Here is an 18,124-nt window from a genome sequence, read left to right as displayed (position 1 = left end):
CGACTTTTCGGCGCAATCTGATTGAAATACAAATCTATATTTTATTTCGGTCTTTTTTTATACTTTCGATGGTCTACACTAAATGAAGATCTGACCAGTTGTTTTGGGAGGTCGCGTCAGAGGTCATACGAACGGCTTTTGACCCTATGACGTCAGACATTTGATCAACCAATCAGCATTGCTGTTTCTAGTGGATTACCCACAGTTCCGTGTACTGCACACCAAAAGCTCGCCGTAACAGACCGTTTCATTGGCTAATCCCTCACATCACCCAGAACACTTCAATGATAACAACTCTTCCAGATCCTAGTGTAGAAAAGACAAGTAAAGCGAATTTTTGAACTATAAAAACGAAATAAGATCTGTGTTTTAATCAGACTGCTTTTGGGTAGCTGAAATCATTAATGTTCCAGTGGACGAGACTTCAATATAACACGTCAGTTGGATGAAGGCAGTAATTAGATTATAAACAAATAAGTTAAATGTACATATTGAACATGTCTAAAGTTTTTTAACCAGCGGTTGACATGCAAGATACGCCCACAATATGCAAGAGATGCATAGAGAACAAGTTTTTAAAAAAACGCGATTTTTCGTACAATCAGGGGTCATAATCCAGAAAGTTATGGTCTGAAATGCGGGAATGTCGGAACGGAGATATATTTTAAGTTCCATTAAAATCGGCCAAGATTGTGACCTGTAGAGGGTCCACAACCTTCGTATTACATACTTTTACACTATTTGTGTACAAGGAGCGACCAGAAATTCGCAATTAACCTTCATTATGGTGTAACGGTGATACAATCAGGGGCCATAATATAGGAATTTATGGTCTGATCAGCGCGAATATGGAAAGGGAGCGAGATCTTTGGGATATAAACATATATTTTAAGTTTCATCAAAATCAGATCAAAACTGTTACCTCTAGTTGGATCCTCAACCTTGGTATTACATACCTTTAAACTATTGTGTTCAATGAGCGGTCATTTTGTCGGGCAGTTTCGGTCCAATCTTTACGAAATTCGAACTCAACCAACTACCACCAGGGTGTAACGATGGTTTAATTAAACGATTCTTAAAATCGGATAAAAAATTGTGACCTCTACAGGGTCCACAAGCTAACAATGTGATTTTTCGTACAATCAGGAGCCATAATCCAGGAAGTTGCGGTCTGATATTAAGTGTCATCAAAATCGGATAAAATTGTGACCTCTAGAGGGTCCACAAGCTAAAAACGCGATTTTTCTTACAACCAGGAGCCATAATCCAGGAAGTTACGGTCCGATATGCGCGAATATCGAAAGGAACCGAGATCTTTGGGTTATAAACATACATTTCATCAAAATCTGATAAGAATTGTGACATCTAGAGTGTCCACAAGCAAAAAACGTACAATCACTGGCCATAATCCATGAAATCACAGTCTGATACATGCCAATATCGAAAGGAACCGAGATCTTTTGGAGATAAACCTATATTTCAAGTTTCGTCAAAATCGGATAAAAAGTTATGGCCTGTAGAGTGTCCACAAATAAATCGTGGACGGACGGACGGGGCGACATTCGGACGGACAGGGGCGACGACAATATACGTCCACATGAAAATGTGGGCGTTAAAAAAAGTCCAAAGCCCACAGTAATAAAAGGTTCAACGTACACAGTACAGTTAACTTAGTACAGAATAGTTTGATTTCATTCAAAAATATATACAGTAAAACTTCACTAAATTAACTGTCTAGTCGTTCAGATGGGACGAAAAACCGAGGTCCCGTGTATTTCATTTGTAACAAATGAAATGAAATGTGATTTAACGTCCTACTGTTCTGCTCCTATACTGGGCTAATGGAGACGGACATACGCCATACAGTGTGCTATGAGAGAAATTTTGCCCGGGCAGCGGCACTATGGCCTAGACTACTCTTATATCGAATTGCACAGTACCTCGGTTTTTCGTCCCACTGGAACGACTAGACAGCTGTTTAGTCAGGCCCTCAGCCATGCACCACTAATAACGGGAAACCATGTCGGAATATCCCAATGAACTTTCTGGAACACCCGAGCTCCAAGCTAGAGAGCCAGCGTCTTACCCGCTTAGCCACCGTGGCTCCCAAGCTTATAATATAAAATAACAATAGTAAATTGAGATATATATATATATACTATGAATACCTGCACTTAAAGATACATTATGGGAGATTCGATAACGAGTTGGCAGTTCTCACTATAATAGTTAAAAACTTTCATTCAAATTGATCCACTATGAAGCGAGAACTAAGCGATTGAACTTTTTCCGCCTAGCCTCCATCATCATTACTAAAGTCAGTACGATAAACAGCATAGTCTCGATTATCCATTTAATCGTTAAATCGCGAAGGAAAGTTATGCAGTTAATCGGCTCATAATCCACTACAGATCGCAGGCTAGCGATGCCATCTAGAGTTGATTATGGTCTGGATAAGTTAAATAATGTCTAATTAATAATTTAGATAACATTTCAGGCCTAAAGAAAGACCTGCAATAGACAGATTTAGCTCTTTCATAATGTATGTTTAATTTACATTGTACATTAAGTAAAATAACACGTTATTTAACAATGAATATCCTGTATTTAATGTACATATAGGACGAATAATGCAATTTCCATGTAAGATCCGACCCCTAGTTCATAAAGCATTCACAGGTTTTAGTTACGAATTTACTCAAAATTGTTCAACTTATTTTAACTAAAATATGGACCTTTATAAAACTTTTACTGTTTTTAAGTTACAATTTCATATTTTCTAAGAAAGTTAAAGCATATAATTATTTCTATGTCTTTTGCTCAATAGGTTGTTAACTCACTTTTATACGATCATAGGTGTCATTCTCACACTTAAAACTCATTTACACCGGAAGTAATAACACAATTACCTCCCAATTACCTCCCTTGTTTTCTATTCTCCACCATGGAGTAGCTATCTTCAAACGTTTGAATTTGAAGAAGAAAATGATATTTTTGCCAATTTCTCAACTGGCAATAGTGAATTATAGGATTAATAGGATTATTCTTTAACAAGGTAGGACTGTTTATAGATACCATCTATTTTAAGGTCTTATTTTAATAAATTTTAAAAATATAACTTAAAAATATGAAATTGCAACTTTAATGTATGAAATAAATCAATTAACTGAGAATGCTTTGTGAACTCGGGACCTGAATTGTTCAAATTGATCTTTCGGTATGTCTGAAAAGAACACTATCATAAGAGTTATTTCCCTTATCTAGAAATCGGAAAACTGATTCTATCAGAAATCAAGCGGAAAAGATTTAACATATGACCGACATATCGCATTTTGCCATTCTGAAAAAAACAAATAGTGACATTGATTTCTGTGGTTGCATCTTCAAAAAGGGCCGCGCTGTTACCGGTAAGGACAGAACTGTACCCTGTGAGACAAACAGCCCCCCCCCCCCCTTTACACCTCCCCTATAGACCCACCCCTGTTTTATCTGTTCATACTATATCAACCTACATCAAGTATGCATGAGTTTTCACAACATATTACAATCAATAATATCCACTATATCACATTACATCTGTATACACGTCGATGGACTAATACAAGCTTTTTACTTTTTTTAAATCGCAATATTACTCAAAAGCTTTTAAAAAGCTTCATAATACTTTCAGCATATTATTTTACTAATTAATTAATAATTAAAGGATAATAGTAACAACAATATATTTACTATAAAGAGCTATTGTGGCATGCTAAAAATAATAACAATATATTTACTAGACAGAGCTATTGTGGCAAGCTAAAAAAAAAAGGTCATATACAGTTTTTAAAAAATATATACATCACAGTCCTGCTTTGATCAAATACATTATATCATTTGTTAAAAGATAATGATAAAATGTATCTTAGGTTATATATTATCAATCTGATTAAAACACAGATCCTATTTCGTTTCGTTTTTTATAGTTCGAAATTTCGTTTTATTTGTCTGTACTACACTGGGATCTGGAAGAGTTGTTATATAACCTGCATTCTGAATGGCGTGAGGGATTAGCCAATGAAACCATCTGTTACGGAACTGTTGGTAAACCACTAGAAACGTCAACGTTGATTAATTAATGTCTGACGTCATAGGGCCAAAAGCCGCTCGTACGACCTCTGACGCGACCACCCAATACAAATGGCCAGATCATCATGTAGTGTAGTATGGTAAATCTTGCCCTGAAAGTGGCATTGTCGCACATTTTTCTTCGAATTCCAGCTTAAGTCTCCATCATTCAGAGTATTGTTTCCGCTTCGACTACAACGAATGATGACAAAGATTAATTCTTCCTGCCTCGTTTCTTTCTCGCCCAAACCACGCTTACATTACAGACAGTGAATTTTAAAAAGTCCAAAACAACATTCCACAATATTAGTATTGTGCTGTCAATAGAATATGTAACCTCATCGGTCAATATTAGTATTGTGCTGTCAATAGAATATGTAACATCATCGGCCAATATTAGTATTGTGCTGTCAATAGAATATGTAACATCATCGGCCAATATTAGTATTGTGCTGTCAATAGAATATGTAACATCATCGGCCAATATTATTATTGTGCTGTCAATAGAATATGTAACATCATCGGCCAATATTATTATTGTGCTGTCAACAGAATATGTAACATCATCGGCCAATCACGGAGAAAACATTCAGCTTGTTTGATTGCAAAGATTCCAAATCCAGATTCTCATAGTTTATGTCACAAAAAAACAGTTTTACGAGTGAATGATGCTATATTTTGTTATTCGTTGATTTGTGATTGACCGCCATCAAACACCCACCGAATCTACCAGATATATGTGTTGAAGCTGTTTAGGAAACAGAATTGATACTGATTAGATCTCTCGCCAAACAAACAAGTCTTTGCTTCATAAAGACGAGAGTATCATAGTCGAAACATCGCCGAGTATTAAACTCAGTAATTGTGTATCCATAAAACTGTACCTTGTTGTATTATGTTCAATTACTAAATGTCAATGTTAATCAATGAAGAAGTCTTTGCCACTTTAATCTTTTGTTCGAATTCAGACAAAATTAGCACTCAGTAAGACTTTTCAAATTTTCCGTAAATATTTGTTCCCGATATTAATGGCCTAAATTCAATTTATAAAATCGCATAAAAGGTTGCCTTCGGCAGGTTGTTATTTATAACTTTTCATAAAGCATTACATTCATTGATTAACTTCTTGTTTGACAGTATTAAAATCTAATTCATAACACGCAGTATGGTCAATGGCTTAAAGGGACAATAACACTCTTGCTGGCTTGACAGCTCCAGAAAATAAAAAATAGCCTTATTCTAAGTACTAGATGTGTTAGAGTCCTACCTGTTGTGTAAATTATCCATTAAATCCTATTTTACTTGTCCAGAGGGTTCAAAAATATTTTTAAATCCAAGTCACATTTGAAAAACTTTATGTCAGGCTTTTCAAATCATTAAGTTGAATTTCTCCAATTTTTTTAAATAAGGTGTGTTAGGATGAAATTTGTATCATCAATTAATTGGAATATTGTAAAATAGTACAATTTGTTGACCAGAATAAAGATTGGGACATATTATTCAGTTACAACAAGAGCGGTATTGGGCCTTTAAAGGGGAACGAGACGATATAATTTTGTCAATTTTAACCTCTATCGTTCAAATGGTAACCTGTGCTTACATTAATCTGGATTTTGTCATCTGAAAAAAAATATTTGGAAAACAGGCGATCCATGTAAGTCGAGGATTATCCGCATCTTTGTGGTAAAGCAAAATAATTCTACACGTTTTATTGCACTATAAATCTGGACATTAGGTAATTTCAGTGATCTGGACTATTCGGACTACTATCGGCTTTTCCAGTTCCAAATAGCTGATCGTACCTGGATTACAATGGGTCTTTATCAGGGCCTAGCTAGGTAAATAAAACAGTTTGTACTTCGTGTAATAAAACTGGATTTAAACTTGGTCAGCATTAAAACGAGTGACATTATATACATTTCGAGTGGGTTTTGTAGGCCTAGAATACGAAGGTGTGTAATTATTGTAAGACATACAGAATAAACAACCCGTCTTCAATTGTTAACTAAAGGCACTCTTAACGTTGTAAACAAGTCTTTTTACGTCACGCACCATGGCGGATACGTCTGCCACAACCAGGCCCCCGAGTACGATACCAAGGGCGGCTATTCCAACGTAACCCAAATTAGTCGATGTCTTACGTTGATCCGGAGCACTGATGTATTTTCGCACAGTTGCTGATAAGTTTTTGGTTGACAAAAGTAGCTCGTTTTGTGTTTTCTCGACTTCTAGTAGAACCTCGGCCATTGAAGTTGGTGCGGAGATGTTTGTGCATCGACAATCACACGTTTCATTTAAATAGGCTGAAACTGTAAGATATGATAACATTTAGCTTTATACAAAGAATCACAAGTTCGCTTTTTATTTAAGAATTGGATATGGTAGAGCATATTCAATCCAGTAAGCAATACAGGAAAAGGTCACTATAACGTCCACTCGACACAAACTAGTCATTTCGGGACTAAAATATGGTTCAATTTTATTTCAATAATTCGCTTGCGCGTAGGGGTCTTTAACAGTGGGAAACCGTCGGGCCCAGAGAAACCCATGACCCAACTCCTTGTTACGCACAAGCGGGGAATCGAAACCATGCCACTTGACTCAATAACAGACCAATTAGTAAACAGAAGTAACGTTTATTTCAAATACTTGAAGCTGATATGAAAAGAATAGAAATGAAATGAAATGGGGTTTAACGTCCTACTGTTTTGCTAATGGGCTAATGAAGACGGGCATACGCCATACAGTGTGCTATGAGGGAAAGTTTGCCCGGACAGCGGCACTATGGACTACTCTTATATCGAACTGCCAGGGGATCTTTTACATGCACGCCTATGTATATACGGGACCTCGGTTTGTCGTCCCATCCGAACGACTAGATAGCTATACTTGCCCCCCCCCCCTCCGTCCTGCACCACTTACAAGGGAAAACCACGTCAGAAAATCCCGATGAACTTTCTCGGCCGATGCAGGGATCGAACACGTGACCTCCAGGCTAGCGGCCGATGCAGGGATCGAACACGTGACCTGCTAGACACCTACTAGCGAGCCAGCGTCTTACTCCCTTAGTCGCCGTGGTTCCTTGAAGCTTACAATAAGTGTGGGGAAGAGAAATGAAATGAGGTTTAACGTCCTACTTTTCTGTGCCGACTGGGCTAATGAAAACGGTGTGAAAAGAGAAAAGATACTAACGGTCAAAACAGAAACGACTAAGAATGGTTACAGTGCCTCTAACTGGTTCTGTTTCCACCATTACTGGTTGTCCGTCAAATAGTAGCAGACGACATTCTGTACTTCTGTTTGACGTCCGATACTCGGCCATCCAGCATTCCAAGTTTTGTGAGATAGTAGATATATTTCCTCTATAACCTTCACAGCTCTGTTCGCATGACGTTATATTGACGTCACCTGTTTTGATATAAATCAGCGTTTCGTTGGTAACCAGACTCATCTTTTTAGCTAAATCAGCATCATCACCTGGAAAAAAACCCCAGTGTAGGCCTTTTAATTTTGATCGTGTTTCTTGAATCCTAGAAATTGATATTATTAGACTGAGCGAATCCCGATGCACCTGGATCCGGATATATATTACATTTAGCCAGGTGTGATAGAAATACACAATCAGATTAAAATGGGCTAGATCTATTTGTCAAGGCCAACTCAATTTTTGTCAAGGTCGCTAAGATGTAAATAAGGTTAGGGCACGTGCATTGTTGGTGAGATTGTATGTTAGGGTCAGGGTAAGTATTAGGGCTAGGTCCAAGGTTTGGGTTAAGGTTAGGATTAGCGATAGCCCTCTTTACCTCTCGTGACCTTTGACCAAACTTGAAGTTGGCCTTATCAAATAGATCTAACCATTAAAACGTGGGTTTATCAAACTCGGATCATAATTCAAGTCTAGAAGTAAAATAAATGTAATAAAAAGGGTTAACGTCCTAAATTTATGAAGACGGGCATACACCATCCAGTGTAGCACGAAGACGGGTATACACCATGCAGTGTAGCACGAAGACGGGCATACACCATGTAGTGTAGCACGAAGACGGGTATACACCATGTAGTGTAGCACGAAGACGGGTATACACCATGTAGTGTACCACGAAGACGGGTATACACCATGTAGTGTACCACGAAGACGGGCATACACCATCCAGTGTACCACGAAGACGGGTATACACCATGCAGTATACCACGAAGACGGGCATACACCATGTGGTGTACCACGAAGACGGGTATACACCATGTAGTGTAGCACGAAGACGGGTATACACCATGTAGTGTACCACGAAGACGGGCATACACCATCCAGTGTAGCACGAAGACGGGCATACACCATGTAGTGTAGCACGAAGACGGGCATACACCATGTAGTGTAGCACGAAGACGGGCATACACCATGTAGTGTAGCACGAAGACCGGCATACACCATGTAGTGTAGCACGAAGACGGGCACACACCATGCAGTGTAGCACGAAGACGGGCATACACCATCCAGTGTACCACGAAGACGGGTATACACCATCCAGTGTAGCACGAATACGGGCATACACCATGCAGTGTAGCACGAAGACGGGCACACACCATGCAGTGTACCACGAAGAGGGGCATACACCATGCAGTGTAGCACGAAGACAGGTATACACCATGCAGTGTACCATGAAGACGGGCATACACCATGCAGTGTAGCACGAAGACAGGTATACACCATGCAGTGTACCATGAAGACGGGCATACACCATGCAGTGTAGCACGAAGACGGGTATACACCATCCAGTGTAGCACGAAGACGGGTATACACCATGCAGTGTAGCACGAAGACGGGTATACACCATCCAGTGTAGCACGAAGACGGGTATACACCATCCAGTGTAGCACGAAGACGGGTATACACCATCCAGTGTACCACGAAGACGGGCATACACCATCCAGTGTACCACGAAGACGGGTATACACCATCCAGTATACCACGAAGACGGGCATACATCATGCAGTGTAGCACGAAGACGGGCATACACCATGCAGTGTAGCACGAAGACGGGCATACACCATGCAGTGTAGCACGAAGACGGGCATACACCATCCAGTGTAACATGAAGACGGGCATACACCATCCAGTATACCACGAAAACGGGTATACACCATCCAGTATACCACGAAGACGGGCATACATCATGCAGTGTACCACGAAGACGGGCATACACCATCCAGTTGACCACGAAGACGGGCATACACCATGCAGTGTAGCACGAAGACGGGCATACACCATGCAGTGTAGCACGAAGACGGGCATACACCATGCAGTTTTTAACTATAATAGTGAGAACTGCCAACTCTTTATCTAGACTTAAATAATGCCCCTTTAAGAGAAATACTCACTAGCTATTAATGGAGTCCAACCTGTTTCGTTGATAGCCATGTTGGTTTCTGGTATAAATGAGCATGTTGTTCCTGAATATATAGATATATAGATACATGATAATTTAATGTGATTGAGCTGTCAATAATTAGTCTTCTCTCAAACCGGGCGGGGGTTGGGGGGTAGCGCGTGTGCGTTGTGTCATAAGGTCTGTGATTGAGTCAACTGGCGTGGTTTCGATTTTCCGGTTGTACGCGACAAAGAGTAGTGTCGCCTGTCCAACCTTGTGGATTTTTTCCGGGTCCTCCGGTTTCCCCCAGTGCTAAAGTCCCCTACGCGCAAACCAATTATAGAAATTAAACTGAACCATGTGTTAGTCCCAAAATGACCTAGTTTGTGTCGAGTGGGCGTCAAACCCCATTTCTCTCTCTTTCTCTCTCAAACCAGTGGAATAATTCATATGTAGGTTTTCATAACTGCTGAACACGGTTTTCCCTTAAGACGAGCGCCCCATGTCGGTTACCAGGTTACCAGGGGCCAAGGGGCAACCACGCCAGAACATTCTTGGCTAACACAGGGATCAAACACTTGACCTTCAGGTTATTAAGCCAACCTCCTACTCACTGAGCCAACCCGTTTTGTTGTTTGTAGATCCCTTTTCCATTATTTTAATTGGCTAAATGTTACAAAGGATATATTCTTTCAATAGCAATCTAATTAAAACATAGATCCTATTTCGTTTCGGTTTTTATAGTTCAAAATTTCCTTTTACTTGTCTTTACTACACTGGGATCTAGATAAATTGTTATATAACCCTCGTTCTTGGTGATGTGAGGGATTAGCCAATGAAACGGTCTGTTACGGCGAGTTTTTGGCGTGAGGTGCACGGAACTTTGGGTAAACCACTAGAAACGTCAACGCTGATTGATTAATCAATGTCTGACGCCATAAGTTTAAAAGCCGGTCAAAATTGCCACCATTATAGGTCTGTGCCTTAACCTCTCCCCCAAATTCTTAAACCTAATCTATAATCTCGCCAACAATCACGTGCCCTAATCTTATTTACATCTCAGCGACCTTGACAAAGATTGAGCTGGCCTTCAGAAATGGATTTAGCTCTTCATGTAGTGTAAAAGATACCTTGGCAGTTGGAATTCGATATAAGAGTAGTCCGTAGCGCCGCTGCCCGGGCAAAATTTCCCTCATAGCACACTGTATGGCGTATGCCCGTCTTCATTAGCCCAGTTTAGGAGCAGAACAGTAGGACGTTAAATCCCATTTCATTTCATTTCCTTCGAAAGTATTAAAAAATGAAAAGAAATATAGATGTGTATTTTAATCAGGTTGTTTCAGTGGTGTAATCAGGTTGTTTCAGTGGTGTAACTATGTATATAATAATAATAATAATAAGACAATACACAAACATCGCCTGTTCGACCAGAGATTGTTATTTGAAATGATATCAAGACGTAGATTAATTTCAAACTGACTGTTTTCATATCCTGTCTAAAAAAGCAGGTATTGTTAGAAGCTTCTTTATAAATCTAAACTTTAAAGAAGCATCCAAGGAGCTTATGTTGATATCAGTTGGTTCCAGCATTAACATAACAAGAAATTGCGATGCAAGAGATGGACGGAGAACTGGTCAGATCGAAATGGTTCACCCCATGTTTTCGGCAAAGGGGGGGGGGGCAACTCTGGAAAACAAGACTGCATAACTCTGGAACGAAAGGTCACGGAATGCTGATATCGATAGAGTTAGGCATCTCCCGACCCCAATGCTTCAAATCAAATTGGAAGGTCCGATGCACAGCAAACTCAAACTCGTCAAACTCGGATAACATTGGTTGCTTTTAGGTATACGTCTTACATGCTTTGTCACTATTTGCGTAAATGTGAGGGGCCATTTTAAGGGGAAATTTTGGCCGATTCGAAATCATCCGCGATTATTGTGTAACGAACATATGAACGGTATTTAGTATCGAATAAACATTTAGACCTCTAGAGGTTCCACAAGCTCAAACGCGATTTTTCGTACAATCAGGGGCCATAATCTAAAACATTACAGTCCGATACGTGCCAAAATCGAATCCATTCGAGATGTTTGAGGCATAAATATTTTATTATATGTTAAGTAAGTTTGGTCAAATTGGATTAAAATTGTGACCCCTGGAAGGGGTCCATGGGCTAAGACATTTGTCTGCATTGACTAATGGCACACGCTAATAGATATGGTTATCAAGACACAAATTATTGATAAGTTTAGAAAATTGTCACCAATCACACTTGAATACTGACCGTGCGTATGTTTTGGGGGAAATACTCCACACTGCTTGAACTAGTAGCACGGTTATAGGACAACTACACTACGAATTTTTAAATACCCAGAGCTTATTTAAGGATACACTATGTTAGATTTAGATAAAGAGCTGACCATTCTTGCTATAATAGCTCAAAAATAGATAATGTAAAATGAAAATATTGAAAATTTCATATTTAAATTACTTCACTCTGAGCCAAGTTATCACTGTTTGTAGTTTTGACAAGATGTGTGCATTGTGGTAATCAGGACACTGGTATATTCGAGACTTAGCCTCGCTTTCCCATTTTTAAATTATATTTTTAAATGGCGAACCGTTCTAACCTGGTTAAAATCTTAAGTATCCGATGCCATCGAGAGTTGATAATGGCCTGAATAAGTTAATTAATGTCTAATTAATAATTTAGATAACATTTCAGGCCTAAAGAAAGGCCTGCAATAGTCAGATTTAGCTCTTGCTTAATGTATATTTAAAGTTGTCATTAGATTAAAGGGTATCTTTAATTCTTTAAGCTCAAACCTTTAAACTTAAATAATATCCAGAGATAATTTTCTGATTAAAGATTTGATGATTGATATACGTTCCTTTCATCAAATGTAAATGTCATGTCAATGTTTATTGTGTATACGATATAGAATGAGTTTACACGATACACAATCATCAATCGGATATCACTGTTAGTGTTTTGTATTCCATGCCAATTAAAATTAATCATTTCTTTTCTTTTAATATATATCTTTTTAGTTTATAGTTCTAATAATTTAAGCAATATAAAATGTCGTTCATTAGTCCCAGTGGATTAAAATGTGTTGTACGGGTACGATTTACCTCTCTTTTGTAACATGATAAAAATAATCATTAATTGCCATTTTCATCATTAAAGAGAGAGAGAGAGAGGGTTTAACGTCCACTCGACACATACTAGGTCATTTCGGGACTAACACATCGTTTAATTTTATTTCAATAATTCGCTTGCGCGTAGGGATCTTTAGCAGTGGGAGGAAACCGGAGGACCCGGAGAAAACCTACGAGGTTGGACAGGCGACCTACTCCTTGTTACGTACAGCCGGGGATTCGAAACCACGCCAGTTGACTCAATGACATGCCGTATGATACAGCGCGCGCGTGCTAACCATTCGGCCATCCAACCCCCGGGACCAAAAATACAAAATAAATATACTATCATTAAATGTCATAACAAAAACACTGTTTTATGATGGTATTTGTAAACTAGCTTTCTATCCTTCTTTAAGGCGCAAACATCTTGTTCAAGGAGAATAACTCCCGGGAAACAATATTCCAAAATACACAACTCACCAAATATTCCTACGCCCTCACCCACGAATGAAGAGTGAAATTTATTTTTAGTCTTTCCCTCAATTTTGGATGGCGATTTTTGTTGGTGTAGATCGAAGAAAGGGGCTTGGAAATACATTTTCTGCAAGGTTTTGGTGAATTTTCATGATTTTGAGACGGAAGGATATGAGAGGTTGATGAGGTAGAAAACTAGGGCGGAAAATTGCATGTGTATCTCAAGTTGTCCATGGTGAACCTCATACCTGCTTTTGGGCAAGAGGTTGCCACATGTAGCCCCATCTGTGGTAGAAAGCGTTCTACCCAATGAAGATTTGGGGAAAAGTTAGAGCCGGTCTAAGAGACGAGAATTAACATTAAAGTCAATGGGGAAATCATTAGTGATCTGTGGCCAAAACAAAGCTATCGATAATCATTTTCAAGTTCATCAGTATCAGACTCTTACAGATGAATTCATGGTAATACGTGCAGGGGCTAGTATGGGACAAGTATTGGTTCATACATTCCGTGGGAGCCACGGTGGCTGGGTGGTTAAGACGCTGGCTCGCTAGTCTGGAGGTCGGGTGTTCGATCCCTGCAGTGGCCGAGAAAGTTCATCCAGATTTTCCGGCGTGGTCCCCCCTTTTCAGTGATTCAGGACGGAGGGCCTGACAAGGACAGCTGTCTAGTCGTTCGAATGGGACGAACAACCGAGGTCCCGTGTACACATTGGCGGGCACGTAAAAGATCCCTTGACAGTTGGAATTCGATATAAGAATAGGCCGTAGTGCCGCTGTCTGTGCAAAATTTCCCTCATAGCACACTGTATGGTGTAAGTTCGGAGCAGAACAGTAGGACGTTAAACCCTATTTCATTTCATTTCATTTCACTTACAGATGAATTCATTGTGCAGGGGCTGGTAAGGGACAAGGATTGCTTCCGCATTACTCTCAGAATGGTTCTTATTACATTCCGTTCACTTTCTATTTCTAAATGTTGAAGATATCTCACCTGTTTGTAATTCACAGACATAAGATTTAATATCGTCACATTTACTGGGTATATAGAAAGGTTCAACAGGATTCCATAATATACAATCATAGGTTATATTCGCCTCAAATTCAGGTCGTAGCGGCCAGGCCTGGGTATCGTTTAAATCTAATGGGCTCCCATCATGCCAAACCCATTCACCATTAACAGACGTTAGGCCAATCCAGTACAAGTTCGTCAAAAAAGGACTGAAAAAGAAATTAGTCATGACTTGTTTAGAGAGAGAGAGAGAGAAAGAGAGAGAGGGGAGAGAGAGAGAGAGAAATGGGGTTTAACATCCACTCGACACAAACAAGGTCAGTGGGAGGAAACAGGGGGACTAGAAAAAAAAAACACGAGGTTGGACAGGCGACCCTACTCCTTGTCACGTACAACCTGGGAATCGAAACCACGCCAGTTGCCTCAATGACAGATCTTATGATACTACACACACGCACTAACCATTCGGCCACACAACCCCCGCCTCCCGTCCTGACTTGTTAAAGGAATAATAAAGTTAAAAGTTGATAAAACAAGGACTGATGATAAAGTGAAAAAGGTGAAGATGATCGTTTAAAATGTGGGTTTGTTTTGTGTGGGTATATTCATTATTTACTTCCTGACGTTGACGAAGCATAACGATCTGTCAATGTTTTAAACTTGTGTAGTCTATTCGTCCTGATTATATGAATTATAGTCGTTTCGTGATTATGGCACCAGCCCTCAAACATGGAGATCCCGAGTTCGATCACACGACTGGTCGAGATCGTTCCTAGGAATTTCAGGCCTGCAAGGATAAGGCTTCTAGTACCTTGGAGGGGAGGGGTTGGGGCGAATGGTTAGCGTGCGCGTTGTATCATAAGCTCTGTCATTGAGTCAACTGGTGTGGATTTGATTCCCCGGTTGTACGTGACAAGGAGTAGGGTTGCCTGTTCAACCCCGTGTGTTTTCTCCGGATCCCCAGGTTTTCTCCCACTGCGAGACTCTGTCTAGTAGTTGGGATGTCTAGTCGTGTACAAGTTGACATACACGTAAATGAACCTATGGGGGTTATAATTGTACTAATAGTGGACATTCGCCGAGAAAGTTCATCCGGATTTTCTGACGTGGTTTCCCCTTGTCAGTAGTACAGGACGTAGGGTCTGACAAGGACAGCTGTCAAGTCGTTCGGATGGGACGAAAAACTGAGGCCCCGTGTATACATTGGCGTACACGTAATAAAAGATCCATTGACAGCTGGAAATCGATATAAGAGTAGGCCGTAGTTCCGCTGCCCGGGCAAAATTTCCCTCATAGCACACTGTATGGCGGATGCCAGTCTTCATTGGCCCAGTATAGGAGCAGAACAGTAGGACGTTAAACCCCATCTTATTTCTAAGAGAAGGCAAAACTTGCCTCATCCCTCATTTCTAAAATTATACTGTACTTTTTTATATTTATAAGTAACTTATAGTTCCCAGGTAGTATACAGCCATATCTATATACTTACTTTACACCATCTGATCTGAGTTCCCAGTCACTAACACCTATATCTTTAGCTAGTTTACCATTTATTTTAGCACAGTTATCACTAGCATCCTTCCAATAGGTGTCATCTACACCACTAAAATAGATGTACTTCAGATCTGTAATAAAAATAAAATAAAACATCATCTCATCCTTCCAATAGGTGTCATCCCCACCAGTAAAATATATATACTTCAGATCTGTAATAAAAATAAAATAAATCATCAACTCAATGTTTTGTATCGTTTGAAATCAAACCTTTTTCTTAGAAGTCTGTCCAGCGGTCCCAGATTTTGGAATACAATAACTATGAACTAAATGACATGTTTAGCAGGTAAAAATCTTGACTGAGTTCCATAATTTACTGATAAGCAATGTAAATGGTCATGGAACACAATAACTTCGTTTTAGAATGCAGAAACTTGGTGCATCTTTCATATCTTGACTAAGATCAAAGGTGACCATTTTCTGTTCAGGTTAAGCAGATATAAGCAATTTGATTTACCTATGCATTGAAACATGATAACTCTGTTATGGGGTGGAGGTTGGAGGGTCGGAATAACCAGATATTTTCTCCAAAGAATGTGTCAATTCTTAACATTATCATTAGCATCATTTGTTTTAATGCATAAAACAATTAAACCACATTTATTGTGTCTTAAGGTAGAATGTTCAAAATTGGTGTCTATGTTCATTGGGGTGAATGTCTTGATTGAGTTATATGATGAGCGTTTCTGCAAGGGCTAAGCAGAAATAAACAATTGTTTTATTTCCGATGCTTTAGAAAATAGTAATCCAGGGCCCTGTTTCTCGAAATCTTAACTAAAGATAAAATCCAAATTTTAGTAGATACTTCAATTTTGATTGGCTAAGCACTAAAATCAATCCTAATATTATCCAATCAAATTACTAAAACTTGGATTTTATCTTAGTTAAAATTTCGTGAAACAGGCGCCTTATTCTAATTGAGGAAGTGTGACGGTGGCTAAGTTCGATAATGAGTATTTTTGCTCAACTTATGCAGAATAATTAAAAAGTGTCATCTATTTATTTTGGACTTGAAGAGGGTGACTTTAGTTGCACTGTTGTTTTTCTACTAAAATCTGCTCACCCACTAGTCTCGAAATGAATATATTGAAAATTTTATTCATATTACTTTATTCTGGGCAAAGTGGTCATTAAACCTCTCTCTCTCTCTCTCATTTCATTCTAGAAATTGCATCTATAATGTCAGTGATACTGATAGGATATAATTGGGACAGAATTGAACCATATGTTATAGTCCCGAAATGACCCCCCCCCCCCTCTCTCTCTCTTCTCTCTCTCATAAGTTATTATTGTCCTACTGACCGTACATACATAAAGTGTCAGTCCCCAGGGATCGTTTATTTATCCTGCCCCTCATGAGTCGACTATATTTATTAATATTGGACCTGGAAATATCACTGTATGGCAGGTACTTTATTAAAGGTCATTAATTATAGTTCAATCATTATTTATTGTCCACATTCGTGCAGTACACCACTATTTGGTCTTAATGCTACAAATTGAATAGACGACATTAGGCAGTAAATAAATAATTGTATTAAAGGGTATTTTATAATTATCACTAATCCATGCGATCATGCGTTTCTACATAGCTAACATAAAAACATGGTCTGCTTTTTTCACTGTTGGCATTTAATAATACACATGGGTCTTTGGGGAAATGATCAAATGAATAGTTACCAGTTCGAGAATGACGCTTTAGATACTATGTATAGTTCACATAGTGCGGAGTTAAAATTAGAATCGTCAGTCACCGACAAGGGCGGGCTTTTCTATATACCGGAAAACACCGGAAAACTGAATACCGGAAAACACCGGAAAAACACTACCGTCATGGCAAAGACCCTGGTTATTGGATCCTCTAACCTGGCTAGGATTGCATCCTTCGTCGGGGACTGGGAGATCCATAGCTACTCTGGAGCCAAGATCAGCCACATCAGACAGATACTCCAGAACTACATGGGTCCTGCACCAGAGGAATTAGTGATACACGTCGGGCTCAACAACAGGGAGGAAAGTGGACCAAGGATACACGAGCAGATGCTAGATCTACTCAAGGTGACCAGAGCAGCTTTCCCAACAACCAAGCTCTTCGCCACACAGATCCCCACTTCTTCCCGACTCCGACAAGAAAATCCGATCGCCTACCAAAACATCACCAGCTAAAACCAACTGATCTCCACTGCACCTTCACCAAACGCCACCACATTACCAACCTTCAATGGCAAAATAGAACTGAAAGGTAACGACGCAATCCACTGGAGCCGAGACACGGCCAGAGAGATCATCAACTGCTGGATGAGGAATTTAAACTAGGATTAGGGAAAAGGAATGAGAAGCCGTCTTTAGGACAGACAGTTGTCAATTTGAGCGACAGACTTCTCAACCCCCTAGAAATGAACATTCTTGATAAAGGCCTTAAATTCATCCCAACCCCCACAATAACATCCATAGACCCCATCAC

The 18,124-nt window shown here is 39.4% G+C and overlaps 1 long non-coding RNA gene across 1 annotated transcript; it reads right to left on the bottom strand.

Moving 5' to 3' along the window:
* Positions 1-7,510: 7,510 nt before the first annotated feature.
* Positions 7,511-15,709, bottom strand: LOC126830252 (uncharacterized). The gene is made up of 4 exons (XR_007683778.2): positions 15,596-15,709; positions 14,089-14,315; positions 9,484-9,555; positions 7,511-7,584 (listed from the first exon to the last, which is right to left on the bottom strand). It is a non-coding gene; the product is annotated as an uncharacterized LOC126830252 (long non-coding RNA).
* Positions 15,710-18,124: the final 2,415 nt, after the last annotated feature.

The sequence above is a fragment of the Patella vulgata genome, chromosome 8 (assembly GCF_932274485.2).
Source record: "Patella vulgata chromosome 8, xgPatVulg1.2, whole genome shotgun sequence".
NCBI lineage: Eukaryota > Metazoa > Mollusca > Gastropoda > Patellidae > Patella > Patella vulgata.
The sequence above is the reverse complement of the archived record's forward strand: the minus strand, read 5'-3'. Positions and strand labels throughout refer to the sequence as shown.